Consider the following 21,187-nt stretch of genomic DNA (forward strand, 5'->3'; position numbering starts at 1 on the left):
AAAAAAATATCTATACTCACAGATGGAGGTCTGTCTATATCCAAAATTATGTTTTCTTTCCCATCTATAGTTTATTGCATAAAGTTCAGTGACACCTTCAACACTTAAAGAACTTACATCTTTGGGGCACTAATTATTACCACTTTTTGCAAATATTGAAACATTCCCCATAAGGCTTTATCTCCCTACTGAAAGATAAGCAGATATTCTTTGTTAATGGGTGCATAATAAGCTTATTCTTTGGTATACCAGTGCTCAGTAATAACTGAAACATCTGGTTTATCAATACAGGGTTATTACAAATGATTGAAACGATTTCACAGCTCTACAATAACTTTATTATTTGAGATATTTTCACAATGCTTTGCACACACATACATAAACTCAAAAAGTTTTTTTAGGCATTCACAAATGTTCGATATGTGCCCCTTTAGTGATTCGGCAGACATCAAGCCGATAATCAAGTTCCCTCCACACTCGGCGCAGCATGTCCCCATCAATGAGTTCGAAAGCATCGTTGATGCGAGCTCGCAGTTCTGGCACGTTTCTTGGTAGAGGAGGTTTAAACACTGAATCTTTCACATAACCCCACAGAAAGAAATCGCATGGGGTTAAGTTGGGAGAGCGTGGAGGCCATGACATGAATTGTTGATCATGATCTCCACCACGACCGATCAATCGGTTTTCCAATCTCCTTTTCTTCTGCTTTAGCCTTTTCCGTAAGATTTTCCAAACCGTCGGCTGTGGTACGTTTAGCTCCCTGCTTGCTTTATTTGTCAACTTCCGCGGCTACGCGTGAAACTTGCCCGCACGCGTTCAACCGTTTCTTCGCTCACTGCAGGCCGACCCGTTGATTTCCCCTTACAGAGGTATCCAGAAGCTTTAAACTGCGCAAACCATTGCCGAATGGAGTTAGCAGTTGGTGGATCTTTGTTGAACTTCGTCCTGAAGTGTCGTTGCACTGTTATGACTGACTGATGTGAGTGCATTTCAAGCACGACATACGCTTTCTCGGCTCCTGTCGCCATTTTGTCTCACTGCGCTTTCGAGCGCTCTGGCGGCAGAAACCTGAAGTGCGGCTTCAGCCGAACAAAACTTTATGAGTTTTTCTACGTATCTGTAGTGTGTCGTGACCATATGTCAATGAATGGAGCTACAGTGAATTTATGAAATCGCTTCAATCATTTGTAATAGCCCTGTACATGCCATGATGTCCAAATCATTGTACTTATTTCCTAGGATTGTAAAGTTTGGTGGATAATCTTGAAACTGTATTTGGATTGGTGGATCATATCTACAGATTTAATTCCAACCTGTGTATTAACTAAGTTTGCAGGTTGCATTGTCACCACATTTTTTTTTTCTTTTTTTGTTTGAAGCCATAAATATCCTCATCTCATTAAGTAAAGCAGATGTACTTGTCAAACTAGTAAGAGGACACAAAAAGGCCATGCATGCAAAAAATAAAATAAAATAAATTAAAAGGACAGATTCCAAATGTGTTCCTGGCATCTGAATGTAAAACTTATTTGTTTTTGGAGATATTACTTATTTATCTCTTTCAACCAAAAACATATGAAGTCTGTTAGTTTAGTGTCTTTAATGCATAATGCTGCTTCATTGTGCATGGCAACAACCAAGCCTGAGATAACAGAGTACTGTGATACTACCTAAGAAGAAATTGATGCACTGGATGTGAAGTGCACAATTTACTCTACCAACAGGTGTTCCAGAAGATAGCCTCACACTGTTCTGTACCATCATGAATATTTCTGTGGTGAATACATTAGTAATATATTCAACACTGACAGAAAATTGAAGAGTCACGTTTTTGCTTCAAGTCTGCACAATGGTAGTTGATGAGACCATATCTGAAGAGACAGCTATCAACCCACACTTTCCACAGGAGGTAGGACTACCAATTATCAGAATTCTGAAATGTGGATCTTGTAAACCTAGAGTTAATCTAGCAAAATGAGTAAAATGTGATGTGACCCAGATCAAATACCAGAAAACAAAAGGTTACTGTATTAGTTATTGCACACAAATATAAAGTGACTAAGAAGTGTGTGCAATGACTGTATTCAAAGCTATATAGATTTGTTTAATTCCTGGTTTAAGTAATTTACATTATTTCATTGCTGTGGTTCCTACTGTTATCCATTAATATCAGAATATCAACAACTACTTTGTTACTTTAAAATCTTCAACATGTTCACTGTGGCTGACACTTATACATGTCAACATGAGCCACTAAAGCTGTTCTTTTAAGAGTCAGCCACAGTGAATGTGCAAAACAAGTAAATTTTTGCAATTTATTTGAAAGTCCTAATTCAGCTTCCTTTTTCAGGCATGTTCATTTTGAAATCTGCAACAAAAAGTGCACCATACACATGACAGGATCAATGTAATATCTCCTCTACCACAAATTTGCATCTCAGATGTGTTGGACTCACAGGAAACTGCACCAAATACAGTTTGTTTTCCATATATCTGGACAAAACCAGTTTTTGCCTGCCCAAGTTTACCTTAACTATAGCCCACTGTGTAGCCGAGCAGTCAGGGGCGTGTTGTCACGGTTCGTGCAGCTGCCCCCATCGGAGGTTTGAGTCCTCCCTCAGGTATGGGTGTGTGTGTTGTCCTTAGTGTAAGTTAGTGTGAGGTAGATTAAGTAGTGCATAAGCCTAGGGACTGATGACCTCAGCAGTTTGGCCCCATAGTCCTTACCACAATTTCCAAATTTCCTCATCTATGCACTGCATCTTTCCCTTAACTTTAGTGTGCTTTACAATACAATTTATATGGAAGGTTTTCTGACTAAATTACCTACTCTATACCTACAGCTAATGCTTATGTAACTCAGTATGCCATTCAGATGGGTTTACTTGTGTGTCATAACAATTGTTAGGTGATTCTGGAGGGTTTCTTGAAATACATTCCCACATCAATTTTTATGTATCTATTTGTAGTTGCAAAATATATTATGCACTGTCAGTGGAATTTCAGTGTAAACATTTTAAATCATGGATGGGAATATACTGATAACACAGTTCCAGCATATCCCAGAAATTTAATTTTAGTAGCTTCAACCAAAGAGAACTAGGGGCCAAGTCTTGCACTGCCCTCTTTTGTGTATTAACCCATTGGCTGGAATGAAGGTGCTGGTGGTCATACCACATAGCTCTGCTGTGGCCAGCAGTGGTCTCATGATAACAACCAGATATCAGCATTTTTACACTTTAATCTTACTGAGCAAAAATATTTATTAAGTGTACCATATGCCATAAAATTGTGTTAAATGGATTAAGAATTTGCGCGTTCAATCATAAGTGGTGCCATACCCATAGTTTCTCACGATCGGAAGTTCTAAATAGGTGCGGGTGCGGTATAGAATGCAACGGGCGGGACAAAGCCAGTGAAATGCACAGGGCAGGTTTGCAAGTGAATGTAGAGAACGAACTTAGGAAAGAACTCGATTTTATTATAAAATATGCAAAAACACTTGAAAACTTGGTAATAAGTGTGAGAAATTCCTCAAAACCTAGCCTACAAGAGTTCTCAAATACCAGTCAAATAAGCAGCACATGACCAAAAACAAAAACAGCGGAACTTACTTTAAAACTAAGTAATAGGTTTAGTGTGCTTGAAAATAGCACAGAGGAGAAAGAACAATCAAATTGTACCATCATCCACATGGACAGTTCAGTGATCAACGCTAAATTGCGCTCACAAAGCAAAACAAATAGGCCTGCTATTTGTAAACAAAACAAAAAACACACGTTGGAAAATAGACATGAAATCCTTATTCTAGCAGACAGCCATGGAAGAGGTGTAGCTGAAATTATGAGTTCTAAGAAAACAGGATTCAAGGTAACTGGCGTAATCAAACCAGGAGCCCCACTATGTGAAGTTTTAAATAGCTGTAATCAATCTATGACGAATGGCAGCACATGTGTGATAATTGGAGGCACCACCGATGTATACCACAATGAAACTAGATGTGCTACAACAGTTTTAAAGCAAGTAATTTGTAAAATTCCTGAAGCGAAATTTTTTGTTATCAGTATCCCTCATAGGTATGATCTCATGGAAAACTCTTGCGTGAATACTGAGATTATTACCGCCAACAGACTTTTCGCTAAGATATGTCGAGGTTATCCTAATGCTACATATGTTGGGATAAATAGTGATTGCAGAGAGCATTTTACAGAGCATGGACTTCACAGAAACATGAAAGGGAAAGAAGCCATGAGTGCTGAAATATCGAATGCTATTAAAGACTCTAAAGTAGAACGAAACACTTTTACACTGTCTGAAAACGGCCTTATTAAAGTATAAACATTAGCGGAAATAGGAAGAGCTGATGTCCCACAATCATTGGTAGCAACAGAAGATTCTTTGACGTTAGAAGAAGTAAAAAAATCTGAAGTGTCGTCCAGTACAGCAACCACATCAGCCAAATTGTCAGTAGTGTCGAAATCATCAAAAACAGCTGAACCATTATCATCAGCAGCAGATGTACCACCCTCCCCAGCAGGTTCAAAATCAAGTCCAGAATCTGTGACTAGTCCATCAATCAGAAGAACAGAGGCAAAAACAGTGGTACAAAATGCCACTCAGATATCATCAACAGAAGAAAAATCAACACCATCGGAGCTTCATTTATCAGCTTCATACGCAGCTTCAACGTCCACAGTAACGTCAGTGCCAACTGTAGTTCAAGATTTAAACAAAAATACAGTTTCAGCAAAAGTTCCAGTATCAATTGGAACATCACTTACAAAACCAGACTCAGCATCAAAACTGGCAGCATCTCCAACATCCACTGAATCATCAGCTTCAGAAACACCTCCAGCATCCACTGAAACAGCAGCTACAACTACAGATACAACAAGTATGGTGGCACGTCCAGGGGTAAGAAATACAAGGAGCAGGAAATGTGTAATTCTTAAGGATTTTTGGTACCCAGCCTCAGCAAGGAACAGCCGGTAACATTGGGAAACATGAGTACAAACTCCTCTCAACGTAATTTCAATAATTTAAAAATAATGAGCCTTAACATACAATGCATTAAAAATAAAATATTAGAACTTGAGATTGCAGCCAGTGAAGCTAGTATAGATTGTATTTGCATTCAAGAACATTGGTGCATGAGTTATGAACTAGAAAAATTTGCATTTCCCCATACAAATTAGTAAGCCATTTTTGCAGGAAGGAAACAAGACATGGTGGTGGCTGCATTTATGTAAAACCTGGAGTAAAGGTTAAAAATATGACTGTAACTGAATACTTGAATGAAGAAAAACATTTTGAGGCTGCAGCAATACAGTTGAATAAGCAAAAGAGTAAATTAATAATAATGTCAGTGTACAGACCACCATGTGGTGATCCTGAAATTTTTAGAAATAAGTTAGAGGCATTGCTCAAAATATTACATCATAAAAAATCAACAATAATTATAAGTGGAGATTTTAATGTCAACTTATTGACTGAAGGTGCATCAAAAGATCAGTTCCTGAATGTTTTACGTAGCTTCAATTTGTATCCACATATAACGAACCCTACAAGAATAACAAAGTCTTCAAAAAGTCTCATAGATAATATCTTCACAAATATAGATGCCATAGATTTAGATGTAATAAATGTTGACCTAGAAATATCTGATCACAATGCACTTATCCTTAAATTTCCCATAGCCCCTGTGACCAAAAATAGTTCATACCAAATGTACAAAAGAACCTTCTCCACAAATAGTTGCAGTCACTTCATAAATACACTGACTAACCAATCATGGGCAGAAGTACTGTTACAAACTAGCACAAACACTGCATATAATGTTTTTTCTTCCCTGTTTATGTTGAATTTTGAAATGTGCTTTCCTAAGAAACTTGTCAAAACAAACACATATGGGCATACACATGCTAACTCCTGGATCACAACAGGTATTAGAAATTCCTCCAGGACCATGAAAATGCTTAACTATAGACTGAAAAGTTGCACTGACCCCAAGTTTAAAGAATATGTAACAAATTACAAAAAAATATATAGAAAAGTAATTACAAAAGCAAAATTACTAAGTAATGATAAATTAATAAGAAAATCAGGCAATAAATCAAAAACTATTTGGGAAATTGTGAAAAGGGAAACAGGTAAGGGCCTCAAGGCTCAGGAAATAGTACTCAAAAATAGTGAAAATATTGAATTAAAAGATCAAACTCTGGCAAATTACATTAATAATTACTTTTTAAGTGTACCAGTGTGATTAAGTAAAAATTTTACTAAACATGGGAAATTAACAGCCCCAAAAGTAGACAGTAGTATGTTGTTAATTCCCACAAATGATAATGAAATATTAAAGGTGATAAAGAGTCTAAAATCAAAAATGTCTGCAGGTGTGGATGAAGTGCCTGTGTCAATAATAAAAAAAGTTGCCCAACAAATTATAAAGCCCCTGGTACATATTGCCAATTTGTCTTTCAGCGAAGGTGTGTTTCCCGAGAGGTTGAAAATCTCTAAGGTTAGACCTCTGTTTAAAAAAGGAGATCCACACAACGTAGAAAATTATAGACCAATATCCCTTCTCCAATCATTTTCAAAAATTCTAGAGAAATTAATGAAAACCAGACTCATAAATTACTTAGATGCTCACAAACTTCTAAACTGCAATCAACATGGCTTTCGCTCGGGCCACAGCACAGAATCAGCTATCCATGCCTTTACCAAAGAGATTGTCAGGAGTCTCGACACTAAAAAATGTGTAGTGGGAATTAACTTAGATTTATCTAAAGCTTTTGATACAGTAAATCACAAAATTCTGTTAAACAAGATGGAGGCAATAGGTGTAAGGGGAGTTGTGAAGCAGTGGTTTGAATCTTACCTTCAAGATTGAACTCAGGTGGTAGAAATCATCGCAGAACATAAAAATCAGAAAATCAAGTGGGTCTCAGATGCAAAGAAATTGGAAATAGGTGTCCCACAGGGCAGTGTTCTTGGTCCCTTATTATTCTTGCTTTATATAAATGACATAAAAAATCCTAATATTTCTACCAAAATAATGTTGTTCGCAGATGACACTAGCATAATTATAAGTGATGATAAAAAATCATTAACCACCACAACTTATATAGTCCTGAAATATATTCAACATTGGTTTAATGCTAATGAGTTAACACTTAATCTAAGTAAAACAAATTATATACAGTATGGCAAAGCAACTCAAGATATGGACCTCCAGTTAAAACTAATGGATAAGAAGATAGAGAGTGTACAATCCACAAAGTTTATGGGCATGCACATTGATGAAAACTTAAGCTGGAAAGACCATCTCAAGTACTTATCCCACAGGCTCAATTCAGCATGTTTTGCATTGAGGATATTATCTAGAGTATGCAGCACAGACTGTACTAGACTAGTGTATTTTGCTTACTTTCAGTCCATCGTGTCTTACGGCATAGTGTTCTGGGGTAAAACTAAATCAAGCTTAACAGATATCTTCAAATTTCAGAAAAGAGCTATACGAATCATAACACATAACTCTCCAAGAACTCATTGTAGGCCCCTTTTCAAAGAACTGCAAATACTTACAATACCATCACTGTATATTTTTAAAAGCATTCTGTGTACAAGAGCACATACAAAAAATCTATGTACAAATGAGGACTGCCATAATTATAATACTAGAACTCGTAAGAATTTGTATGTAGAAATGGTAAGGACAACACAAACCCAAAAGCATGTAAGTTATTTTGGAATAAAACTCTACAATGCTCTGCCAGTGTACATGAAGGCAATAATATATGAAGTAAAATTAAAGACTGAGCTTAAAAATTACCTTTTAAGCAAAATTTTCTATGACGTAGATGAGTACTTTGATTGTGTGTAAATTTATTGCCAAAAATTTTAATTTATATGTCTAAATTTGTACTTTTAAAAAATGCCTTGAAAGTGATCTTCCATTATTATGTCTGTAGTACTTGTACTAGTATGATAACTTTGTTGTGACAATTCCTACATCATGTAAATGATATACAGGAAGATAATAAAATGAAATGAAATGAAATGAAATGAAAAATCTTATATTCCTTACCATTTCCAAACGATTTTTGGGTTTGCAGTATTGTTATTTGGGTTTGCAGTATTTTTATTTCAATATCTTAAAAAACTAAGTGATTAAATGAATAGAAAGTTGTTCATGAATTACATTTTAGATACATATTTAACATAAGATAATTAACTGTGTAAAGGATAATCACTAAAACAGTAATTAGCATTCTAGCTCTTTAGCCAAGGCTATTGTAGATGCACATACGTAATGCTCAAGGTTCCTGAGAGCCTGCTTAACACACTGATTGCCATGCTGCTACCACAGGCGACAGCAGAGCAGCATGCTTAATGCTGTATGCCTGACCTGGTGGCGAAATATCTGTCACAAACTATGTCAGTAAATTTGTTAAGCTTAGAAAAACTATGCCCAAGAAAGCCAGTGAGATAAACTCTCAGGGAATACTATAATCTAAAAATGTAAAGTTATGACTAAAAAGGCAATTTCCAATTACATCTACCAAGTGAATTATGCTTTGAGTCAGTGATTTCTTTAGCCACAACTGACTAGTAAACATGCATATGGGAGGACTGGTGAATATTCACACTTTACCTGTGAAAAACTATGCACATAGTCCAATTTATGTTGAAATTATCAACTAGGTATTTCACTTAAATTTCATCAACTATAGGCAACATGACAAAGGAATCAAAATTAACAGGCAAACAACGAATAAATTTCTTTATTAACAATGCTCCTATTTCCACATCACCATAGAGGTACCAAACTTGATGCATTACTCGTTTTTTTACATGGTGAGTTTCCCCATTAGGCCTATAAACCATGAAACACATAAAAAGCTACTTCTTGCTGTCTTCTCGTCTTTGGATTTCCACTTCAGAAACTCTGAAACATCCATTACAAAAACAGATTACACTACTCACAAATCTGGGTTCTATCACTGAAGTTCATAGCTATTATACTGTAAAAAAATAGTGACTATGGTCACTGATGTAATCTTGAAAATTCAAAAGTTTTCATGTGTGCAGGAGCATATTACTGAAAGCAAATATTTGAGCTGTACTAAAGATAGAATACAGTTACTACACAATTTCTGACCAGCAAAAAGTTACGATGATTGCAACTTAAATACCAAAGCCACTTCTTATGAGAATATGCTGTTACCACAAATAATCCACATAGATGCAGTGAAAGGAACTTTAAAGTGTAACATTGCATCAAAATACTTTAGGCACAAAGAACAAAATTCTATAGATTTACCAGACACTTTACTTGTCTTTCACATCATAAAATTATTATACAAAGTTACTTACTGTCCATTGTCTGGAATATAAACTTTCCTTTCTACGTTGCAACCATGCACTTTTACTGCATTTTGTTGTTTTGGTCTTCAGTTCAGAGACTGGTTTGGTGCAGCTCTTCTTACTACTCTACCCTGTGCAAGCTTCTTCATTTCTGAGTAACTACTGCAGCCTACATCCTTCTGAATCTGTTTAGTATATTCATGCCTAGGTCTCCCTCTAAGATTTTTACGCTCTGCACTTCCCTCCAATACTCAATTGATGATCCCTTGATGCCCCAGAACATGTCCTAGCAACTGATCCCTTCTTTTAGTCAAATTATGCCACAAATTCCTCTTCTCCCCAATTCTATTCAGTACTCCCTCATAGTTACATGATCTGCCCATCTAATCTTCAGCATTTCAAAAGCTTCTATTCTCTTCTTGTCTAAACTATTTGTCATCCATGTTTCACTTCCATACATGGCTACACTCCATACAAATACTTTCAGAAAAGACTATCGAGATGGTTGTATATACAAGGTTACTGGAGCAATTAAATTCACATAATTTGCTGTCAAATGTACAGTTTGGTTTTAGAAATGGCTTAACAAGTGAAAATGCTATAGTCTCTTTTCTCTGTGACGTTTTGGATGGATTAAATAAAAGGTTGTGAATGTTAGGTGTTTTCTTTGATTTAACGAAGGCTTTTGACTGTGTTGACCACAAAATATTACTGCAGAAGTTGGACCATTATGGAGTAAGGGGAGTAGTTTACAAATGGTTCGCCTCTTACTTTAAGAACAGAAAGCAGAAGGTAATTCTCCGCAATATTGAGAGTGGTAGTGATTTTCAGTCCCAATGGGGCACTGTTAAATGGGGCGTTACCCAAGGGTCGGTGCTGGGGCCACTGCTGTTTCTTATTTATATAAATGATATGCCTTCTAGTATTACAGGTGATTCGAAAATATTTCTGTTTGCTGATGACACCAGCTTGGTAGTGAAGGATCTTGTGTGTAATATTGAAACATTATCGAATAATGTAGTGCAGGAAATAAGTTCGTGGCTTGTGGAAAATAATTTGATGCTAAATCACAGTAAGACTCAGTTTTTACAGTTTCTATCTCACAATTCAACAAGAACTGATATTTTAATCAGACAGAATGGGCATATTATAAGCGAGATGGAACAGTTCAAGTTCCTAGGCGTTCGGATAGATAGTAAGCTGTTGTGGAAAGCCCATGTTCAGGAACTTGTTCAGAAACTAAATGCCGTTTTATTTACCATTAGAACAGTATCTGAAATAAGTGACATTTCAACACGAAAAGTAGTTTACTTCGCATATTTTCATACGCTTATGTCATATGGTATTATTTTTTGGGGTAATTCTTCTGATTCAAAAAGGGTATTTTTGGTTCAAAAACAGGCTGTTTGAGCTATGTGTGGTGTAAGTTCGAAAACCTCTTGTCGACCCCTATTCAATAGTCTGGGAATTTTGACATTGCCCTCACAGTATATATTTTCTTTAATGCCGTTTGTTGTTAGCAATATTAGCTTATTCCCAAAAGTTAGCTGCTTTCACTCAGTTAATACTAGGCAGAAATCAAATCTGCATTTGGAATGCGCTTCCTTGACTCTTGTGCAGAAAGGAGTGCAGTATTCTGCTGCATCCATTTTCCATAAGCTACCACAAGAACTCAAAAATCTTAGCAGTAGCCCAAACACTTTTAAGTCTAAACTGAAGAGTTTCCTCATGGCTCACTCCTTCTATTCTGTCGAGGAGCTCCTGGAAGAGCTAAAAAATTAAGCAAATTCCAGTGTTACATTCTTGATTTTCTTTATTTAAACTAACGACTTGTCACCTGAATATGTTTCTTATATTTCATTTTATCTGTTTCTACAATCTACAACTGAGTATGTTTCTTATATTTCATTTTATCTGTTTCTACAATCATGTTATAATTTCATGTATTGACTTGTTCCATGACCATGGAGACTTCTGCTTAATGTGGTCCCATGGAACAATAAATAAATAAAAAATAAACTTAAATCTACACTCAATGTTAACAAATTTCTCTTCCTCAGAAATGCTTTCCTTGCCATTGCCTGTCTACATTTTATATCCTCTCTACTTCAACCATCATCAGTTATTTTGCTCCCCAAATAGCAAAACTCATCTACTAGTTTAAGTGTCTCATTTCCTAATCTAATTCCCTCATCACCTGACTTAATTTGATTACATTTCATTATCCTCATTTTGCTTTTGTTGAGGTTCATCTTCTATCATCCTTTCAAGACACTGTCCATTCCGTTCAACTGCTCTTCCAGGTCCTTTGATGTCTCTGACAGAATTACAATGCTGTCAGCAAACCTCAAAAGTTTTTATTTCTTCTCAATGGCTTTTAATTCCTACGCCAAATTTTTCTTTTGTTTCCTTTACTGCTTGCTCAATATACAGATTGAATAACACCGGAGATAGGCTACAACCCTGTCTCACTCCCTTCGCAACCAGTGCTTCCCTTCCATGCCTCTCGATTCTTATAATTGCCATCTGGTTTCTGTACAAATTGTAAATGGCCTTTTGCTCCCTGTATTTGACCCCTGCCACCTTCCGAATTTGAAAGAGAATAATCCAGACAACATTGTCAAAGGCTTTCTCTAAGTCCACAAATGCTAGAAACACAGGTTTGCCTTTCCTTAATCTATCTTCTAAGATAAGTCATAGGGTCAGTATTGCCTCACATGTTACAGCATTTCTACGGAATCCAAACTGATATTCCCCAAGGTCAGTTTCTACCAGTTTTTCCATTTATCTGTAAGGAATTCATGTTAGTATTTTGCAGCTGTGACTTATTAAACTGATAGTTCAGTAATTTTCACACCTGTCAACACTTGCTTTCTTTGGGATTGGAATTATTATACAGGGCTTTTGAAAAAGAAATCCCTAGTTTTAAGTATAAATTTAATGGGGAAATTAATGAGAAATTACATCAATGAGTACATATCATGGAAGAGAATTCCTTCAAGTTTTGTTTAATGTTAGTAGACTTCAATGTGAGATCCATTCGCTGCCCTGCACACATCAAGACAATATTTCACTTCTCACCACATATTCACCAACATTTCAGGTGTAACTGTCCCAACCACCAAGATGATTCTTTGCCAGAAATGATTGATGTCTCTGATCTTTTCACTGTACATAACATTTTTTATGTGGCCGCAAAAGGAAAAGTCCAGTGGGGTTAAGTGGTGGCTGAGGTATTGGGACAGCCCTGCCTATCCACCTTCCTGGAAAGCAAGTGTCAAGAGCTGCACACACATGGTTACTGTAATGAGGTGGGCCATCTTGTTGGAAAAACACAAGCCCCTTTTCCACCTCAGTATCGTCCATTTGGGGAAAGACGTATTCTGTCAATGTGTCACAGTAAACGCCCCTGTTTTAAAACACTATTGGTTTCCTTGAAAGACTTTATCCAACAATGGATAGTTTTTGCAGTAGGTAGTTCACCACCATGTGTCTAAAATTACGTTGCACTGTTATAACTGACTCACTTTTCACAAGCCAAATAACACACTGGACTTTCTGTTGCCGCACGCCTGCACTGAACTGAGGGAACAGAGGAAAAAACAGCACTGGTGCCATCTCAAGGTCAAGCAGACCTGCCAACTGCAGGGGAGCCAAATTTGGAGACTTGTTGAATCAAATACCACAAACTAGATTAGTGTATGTCACTTTGTACAGATTCTAGGACACATTAAAACTAGGGAGTTCTTTTTCAAACTTCCTGTATTCTTCTTGAAGTCTGAGGGTATTTTGCCAGTCTCATAAATCTTGCTCACCAGATGGTAGAGTTTTGTTAGGGCTGGCTCTCCCAAGGCCATTAGTAGTTCCAATGGAATGTTATCTACTCCCAGTGCCTTGTTTCGACTTAGGCCATTCAGTGCTCTGTCAAATTCTTCATGTAGTATCATATCTCCCATTTCATCTTCATCTACCTCCTCTTCCATTTCCATAATATTGTCTTCGAGTACATCACCCTTGTATAGACCATCTATATACTCCATCCACCCTTCTGCCTTCCCTTTTTTGCTTAGAACTGGTTTTCCATCTTAGCTCTTGATATTCATACAATTGGTTTTCTCTTCTCCAAAGATCTCTTTAATTTTCCTGTTGGCAGTATCTATCCTACTCCTAGTGACATATGCCTCTACATCCTAACATTTGTCCTGTAGCGATTCCTGCTTAGTCATTTTGAATTTCCTGTTATTCTCATTTTTGAGACATTTGTATTCCTTTTTGCCTGCTTCATTTATTGCATTTTTATATTTTCTCCTTTCATTCATTAAATTCAATATCTCTTCTGTTACCCAAGGATCTTGTCTTTTTACCTACTTGATTTCATCTCTCAAAGCTACCCATTCTTCTTCTATTGTATTTCTTTCCCCCATTCTTGTCAATCGTTCCCTAATGCTCTCTCTGAAACTCTCTACAACCTCTGGTTCTTTCAGTTTACCCAGGTACCATCCCCTTATATTTCCACCTTTTTGCAGTTTCTTCAGTTTTAATCTACAGTTCATAACCAATACATTATGGTCAGAGTCCACATCTGCCCCTGGAAATGCCTTACAATTTAAAACCTGGTTCCTACATCTCTGTCTTACCATAATATAATCTATCTGAACCCTTCCAGTGTCTCCAGGCCTCTTCCATGTATACAACCATCTTCCATGGCTCTTAAACCAAGCAATGATTAAGTTATGCTCTGTGCAAAATTCTACCAGGTGTCTTCCTCTTTAATTCCTTACCCCCATTCCATATTCACCTACTACTTTTCCCTCTCTTCCTTTTCCTACTTTCGAGTTCCAGTCCCCCATGACTATTAAATCTGAATAATTTCCTTTATCTCATCATAAACTTCTTCAATCTCTTCGTCATCTGTGGAGCTAGTTGGCATATAAACTTGTACTACTGTGGTAGTTGTGGACTTCATGTCTATATTTGCTACAATATTGTGTTCACTATGCTGTTCATAGTAGCTTACCAGCACTCCTATTTTTTAATTCATTATTAAACCTGCTCCTGCATTACCCCTATTTGATTTTATATTTATAACCCTGTATTCACCTGACCAGAAGTCTTGTTCCTCCTGCCACTGAGCTTCACTAATTCCCATTATATCTAGCTTTAACCTATCCAATTCCCTTTTTAAATTTTCTAAGCTACCTGCCCAATTAAGGGATCTGATATTCTACACTCCGATCCATAGAGTGCCAGTTTTCTTTCTCCTGATAATGATGTCCTCCTGAATAGTCCCCATCAGGAGATCCAAATGGGGGACTATTTTACTTCCAGAATATTTTACCCAAGAGGATGCTATCATCATTTAACCATACAGTAAAGCTCCGTGCCCTCAGGAAAAATTAGGGCTTGCTTTTGGCCAATCACAGTACCAACACAGTAAGGCCGTTTTGGTTAATATTACAAGGCCATATCAGTCAATCATCCAGACCGTTGCCCCTGCAACTACTGGAAAGGCTGCATAAGTGCTCTCAAATTAGCCAAGATGTTGAAAGAAAAACTGCAGTCATCCTGCAGGCACTTCATCATACCTTCCGTATTTGGCTCTATATGCACACACCAGGAAAAGTGCATGATACAAAGTTTTCTGTAACTGAAATGCTTTATCTCACATAAAACACAAAATCCGCCATTATACATACACCCACAACACACAAGCCATCACCACAGAAATGCTTGGCTCAAAGAATAGCCATGGTTCGACAACTACCAGAGATATTGGCTAGTGTGAGACGACGTCATGATATGATATGACATCATGATTCCTCGGGGTCCGAGAGCCACATCACCTCAAGGTAGTTATTCCAACCTCCTTGGTGCAACTATATTTTTTCCATAGACCATTTGTTATCTATGATTTTCATGGTGCTTATTGGATTTTGGTATTTTTATCACATCTCTTAATAAATGTATGCTGAGATAAAATGAAAATCAAGACATACTGCACATGTCAAGCAAGTTTTCGACTTTCCGCTTTATTTACTTATTTATTTATTGATGAGAATAAACCTTTTGTTGGGTATGATAAATCAGCATTGGATTTACTTCTTTGTGTTTAATTTTTGTCACTTTCAGAGTTCTTTTATTCTCCAAGAGTGTCGTTCCTTCTCTCCCACGGTCCACTTTCTTCCTTTTTCAGACCTCTTTCTTTCCTGAATGTCTGCCTTTTGTGTTGCTTCTCTAAAAAGTATTCTTTTATCTATTAAACATGCTCTTATTTCAGCCTTTTTTATGTCTTTGTCATTTTCGGTGAATCACGTGGGTTCAGATTTGTAACTGTTCAGTAAGTTGAAGCCCGGCATGCTTAGTCTGTCACTACCCATTCGACATATGTGCCCATTGAAATAGTCTTCTTTTCCTCATTACGGGTTTCTGTTTTCTAGTAGAACTCTGTGTTTTATCTTAATTTGTATTCTACATAACTATTACTTCTAGGTCCCAATATTTTCCTTAGAATTCCTCTTTCAACTATTTCCAGTTTTTCTATCTCCCCAAGTCTTGTTAGTTTAAATGTTGTTGTTTTTTTTTTTTTTTTTTTTTTTGGCTATAATGTTTTTTGTCATTTGAAATTCCCTTTCCATTTTATGTAAGGTACTCTGCTTTCTATGGCTATCTTTCCTGTTTCATTGCTTGTTATCCATTTTCCTTGGTACTGGTATTTAAAACAGTGTGTTTTAGATATTGTGTTGTTATTAATTTTAAGATCTGGAGGGGCGTCATTGGTATTTCTCATGAAGTGTGTTTTTCCAAATGATATTTTTAACCTTGTTTTGCCTGCTTGTTTCTGTAGTTACGTGATTTGTTCTTTGCTGCTATCCAGTGAGTCAGTAACTAATGCCATATCAGCTGCAAAAGCCAGACAATCTATAGTGATTTTACTCAGGTTTCTCCATCATTTATCTACAATAATACTAGAGGCAAATTAAATGACATCACATACACTGATAATGTATACTTGGTACCGGTAATAACTGGTTGTAGTGTGTTACTTGTTTAACATACGATAGGTGTCTATTTGTTATGTTCATTTTTGCAGAATATACCATGGAATATCTACCACCACTTTCCAGAACTTCACATCCATACTTGCAGAGAATACTGTACATAGCAAAGGAGTACTGTGGTATAAGGGTAGGTTACAGATAGATGACAGCAACTATTTCTCAATCCTTGCAAACCACAATATATGTATTCCAAGTTCATCACAAGATTATGACATCACTTCTGGTTATGAATGCTAAAATTATAATATGTAACATTGCTACTTTTAAATCCACATTACATGATTGGGGAATATCATGTTGTCACTCATGATTCACCTAGAGGATTAACATTTTTGAACAATTTGCAGAATATGTTATGACATCTTATGTATTTATATATTCCAGAATGGAAGTGTGGGTATTTACAAGCAGTGCCATGCTTTGTAATGAATATGTTGTAGTCTTGTGCCTTACTTACTAGCAACTCAACCACATACTGTAATGTTAAAGTATCTTATGTCAATATTTATCATCATTTTGCAGAATATGCTAACTGCAAATGTCAGTCTTTCAGTTGTGCTTAGGTAGTCACCAATGAATACTGTGTGGTTATCAAGTGGCCAACAGAAAACAAGATCAACAGCTGTAAGTTATCAGTGTTTGTGGATCATGAAAGCAGTGAGGATATAGTCAAGGCCGTTACAGATCTAAAAACAAGATGTGGTTCCCAGCAGGAGTTGCTAGCATATCCACCAGAATCTTACAGCTCTCCCTCCAAAATATTACCCACCCCATCATTCATTATGTAACTGCTCATTAGAGATGGGCATCTTTACTAATTAGCAAAAAGAATCCAAAGTTATTCCAATATTCAAAACTGGTGGCAAAGTTGAAGTGATTAACTGTCGCTCCATTACATTACCATCCTGTTTTTTAAAAGTATTGGAAAAAATGATGTATAATAAGTTAATAAACTATATAAACAAAACTGGTTCTCAACATGGTTTCCAAAGTAAGAAATCAACGAAGACAGTAATCCATGAATCCATAACCACTGTTTTCTTTTGATGAAAAACAGAAAACAACAGGTATATTTTTAGACTTAAATAAAGCTGTCAACATGTTAAGCCACAGAACTCTTCTAAATAAGCTTGAGTACTATGGCATTACAGGATTATGAAATGGGTATATTTGTTCATTTCTCAGTAACCCCAAGAAAAAAGTGAGCATTAGACATGTAGATGAAAAAGGAAGAATACCTGTCAGAGGAAGATCCAGCCACCTGTGTGGTACCTCAAGTGTTAGTAATGGGAACTGTTCTTTACCTGAAATATATTGTTGTTCTGAATGTCCATGTTGAATCAGACAAAATAATTCAATTTGCTGATGACACAATTATATTAGTAAAAACAGCAGCAATGATGATATTCAACATGAAGTAAACTCTGTTACAAATCAAGAAAGTAAATGGTAAACAATGAACCAGCTTATAATAAACAACAGGAAAACATTAGCATTAAATTTCCAATACTCTCAAAACACCACCCTGCATTATCCAGATATCATCATCAATTAATAAATGAATGAAATAAATAAAGAAGTAACAAAATTTCTTGGCGTTTGAAATCAAAGTGACTTAAAATTGGACAAACATACTGAACACATTAATGCCAAGCAGAGTACAGGCTGCCATCTTTTAAGGTCTCTGAAAGAATACATAAATGAACAGGCTCCAATATCTGCATATTATACGAGGGCGGTTCAGAAAGTAACCTCCGATTGGTCACAGTGCGGGTTATGGGGGCAGTAGCGACGCCATCTGTGCGTTCACGCACTCAACAGGTCAGTCGGCATCAAGCCGTGGTCGAGTGAACGTCGTACCTGCGCTAGTTCAGTTTTTGTGGCAGTTTGAAATGTGTGCTGCAATAGAAAACCCCGCCAAATGTGAAGTGCGTGCTGTCATAAGGTTTTTTACAGCCAAAGGATATTCTGCAGCAGCTATTCATCGTGAGCTTTGTGCCGTGTACAGACCAAGAGTTATGAGTGAAGGAGTTGCCCGTGAATGGGTACGCTTATTTAAAAGTGGACGAGAAAACGTTCATGATGAAGAGAGGAGTGGTAGACCATCATTGGTGACTGACGAACTCGTTCAGACAGTTGATGCAAAAGTTCGTGAAAATCGACGTTTCTCAATGTCGGAGTTGTCTACTGGTTTTTCACAGATTTCTAAGACTCTCTTGTACGAGATAGTGACAGCAAGATTGGGTTACCGTAAGTTCTGTGCACGATGGGTGCCCAAAATTCTTACCGACCACCACAAAACTCAAAGAATGGCCTCTGCATTAGACTTTCTGTCACGTTATGAGGACGAATGAGAACCATTGTTAAACAGAATCGTGACCGGTGACGAAACCTGGATTAAGTACGTGAACCCTGAGACAAAAGAACAATCAAAGAAGTGGGCACATTCAAATTCACCTACCAAACCAAGAAAAGCCTCGCAAGATTTTTCTGCCAGAAAACTGATGGCAACGGTGTTTTGGGATGCCAAAGGGGCGTTGTTGGTTGAATTCATGGAACGTGGTACGACCATTAATCAAGACGTGTACTGTGAAACAATAAAAAAGTTACGACGAGCTATACAGAACAAACGCCGTCGTATGCTGACTTCCGGTATCGTTTTTTTGCACGATAACGCCCGTCCTCACTCTGCTCGCAGAACAACGGCCCTTCTTGAGTCCTTCAAGTGGGACGTTATCAACCATCCACCTTACAGCCCAGACCTGGCGCCAAGTGATTATCACCTCTTCATGCATTTGAAGAAATGGCTCGGGTCACAGCGGTTTGATGACGACGAAGAGCTCAAAGATGCGGTCACAGGCTGGCTCCAGGCACAAGCGGGTGATTTTTATGCAGGAGGAATTTCAAAGCTTGTGAAGAGATACGATAAGTGCCTCAATCGCTATGGAGACTATGTAGAAAAATAGTGCAAAGATGTAGTTGTAAGATGTATATATTAAAATATTTTTATTTAACTTGGTGTATTTTTTTAAATCAACCGGAGGTTACTTTCTGAACGGCCCTCGTACATATTTTAATGCACATCTAAAATATGGACTCATATTCTGAAGGAATTGACCAGCAGTTTTGGGGACGATCAGACTCCCCCCTCCAAAAGAGAGAGTGTGAGAGAGAGAGAGACAGAGAGAGAGAGAGAGAGAGAGAGAGAGAGAGAGAGAGAGAGAGAGAGAGATGTAAACTGATATTTAAAACACTGAAAGTGCTACCACTATCAATCATGTTTATTCTTGACACACTAATTTATATTAATAAATTTAATTGGAAATAATATCTGTCCTAGAAAATAATGTGATTTTCATAATAACAACACCAGATTAAAAGGTAGCTTGCATTTATATAAAGCCCATACAAGTTTGTATCAGAAGGTTACATGCTACATGGGAATAAAACTATTCAATAAGTTGCCAAATGATATACAGAGTGTTTGACTTAAAAGGGGCCCCATCTTTCATTAGTTTATATTGAATGAATATTGTTTTTGAAATGCATATATTGGAGATGGGTGAAATAGTGTTCATATTGTTGGTATGATTGAAGCTAGAGCAGAAGGGTAATTTTTTGCTTGCACGCTTAAGTTGAAAAAGTGATTGTTGAGGACTAGCTTTTGAACAAGGTTGTGTAATCATGTATGATGTTTCTTAAACTGCACTTAACTGTCAAGGAATGTGTACTTGTGATTGAAACTTCTTCTGTGATGAAATCTTGTTATGTGAGATTTGTAGTTAATAGAATATTATTGTTATTGCCTAGATAAATTTTGTAAAAATATTGTAAACAACCATGAATGAGAAGTGTTTGAGCTGCCATAGGAAAGTCATTTCTGGGGTTCTGTGCAGCTGTTGCAGCAGATGGTTACATTGGGGTGAATGTAGTGGCATGGGAATCGGTGAAGTAAATGGGTCTCTTCCATGGTACTACAGATTATGTTCAAGGGATAGGAAAATATTGGAACAGAAAGGGAAGATTAGAGCCCTTCAGGCTGAACTGGATAGTGCTAGGGAGGAACTAATGAGGTTAAGGGGAAAAATGGTGAAGACAGATGGGAAATGGTAGCAAGGAACAGAAGCCACAGAAAGAGAACAGTATATGACAGTTTCATCATTGGCACAAACAATATATTTGCCTTCCTACCTCAGTCAACTAAGGAAGAGGCTCAAGTATGTAGATGTAAGTGTATTCAGCACTCAAGAGACTTTCACTAGGACACCAACTGTTGCAAAAAAGTAGAAAGTAGGAGGAAAGTTCTGTTGTTAGGTAGTAGCCATGGAAGAAGTGTGGGCTGGATCTTGCAGGAAAAATTAGGTGACAGGTACCAGGACACAAGTATTTTCAAGTCCAGTGCATGTCTTAGCCAAGTGACAGAGGATGCAGGATCATTGTGCAAGGGTTTTACAAAGCTGGATCATGTTGTGATAGTGGGTGGAGCGGGAAACAGTATTGATAGGGATCAGGGCTACAATATTGAGCATGACCTTGTAAAAATAGCATCTGCAATGAACCATACAAATGTTGGCTTGGTTCCTGCTTTCATGCGGTATGATCGGCCCCAATTGAACAGCTCTGTCAGGAGGGTCAATATGGAGCTAGATCAGCTGCTTAGGGCGGCTACTTTGTCAGGCATAGGTTTGGTTCCTGTTGATGGTATTGATAGGTTGGACTTCACAAGACATGGCCTGCATCTCAATAGGAAAGGTAAGGTTAAA

At 37.1% G+C, this 21,187-nt stretch overlaps 2 long non-coding RNA genes across 2 annotated transcripts in view; one reads left to right on the plus strand and one right to left on the minus strand.

Annotated features, from left to right (window-relative positions):
• Positions 1–1,747: 1,747 nt before the first annotated feature.
• The window catches only part of LOC124723169, a 48,692-nt gene continuing 29,252 nt past the window's right edge, over positions 1,748–21,187 (plus strand). The window contains exons 1-3 of the long non-coding RNA XR_007006524.1: positions 1,748–1,909; positions 2,351–2,621; positions 16,457–16,551. This is a non-coding gene — a long non-coding RNA (uncharacterized LOC124723169). The remainder of the gene's footprint in view (positions 1,910–2,350; positions 2,622–16,456; positions 16,552–21,187) is intronic.
• LOC124723168 overlaps positions 8,802–21,187 on the minus strand; it is a 67,437-nt gene continuing 55,051 nt past the window's right edge. The window contains exon 3 of the long non-coding RNA XR_007006523.1: positions 8,802–8,947. This is a non-coding gene — a long non-coding RNA (uncharacterized LOC124723168). The remainder of the gene's footprint in view (positions 8,948–21,187) is intronic.

The sequence above is a fragment of the Schistocerca piceifrons genome, chromosome X (genome assembly GCF_021461385.2).
Source record: "Schistocerca piceifrons isolate TAMUIC-IGC-003096 chromosome X, iqSchPice1.1, whole genome shotgun sequence".
NCBI classification, from domain to species: Eukaryota; Metazoa; Arthropoda; class Insecta; order Orthoptera; family Acrididae; genus Schistocerca; species Schistocerca piceifrons.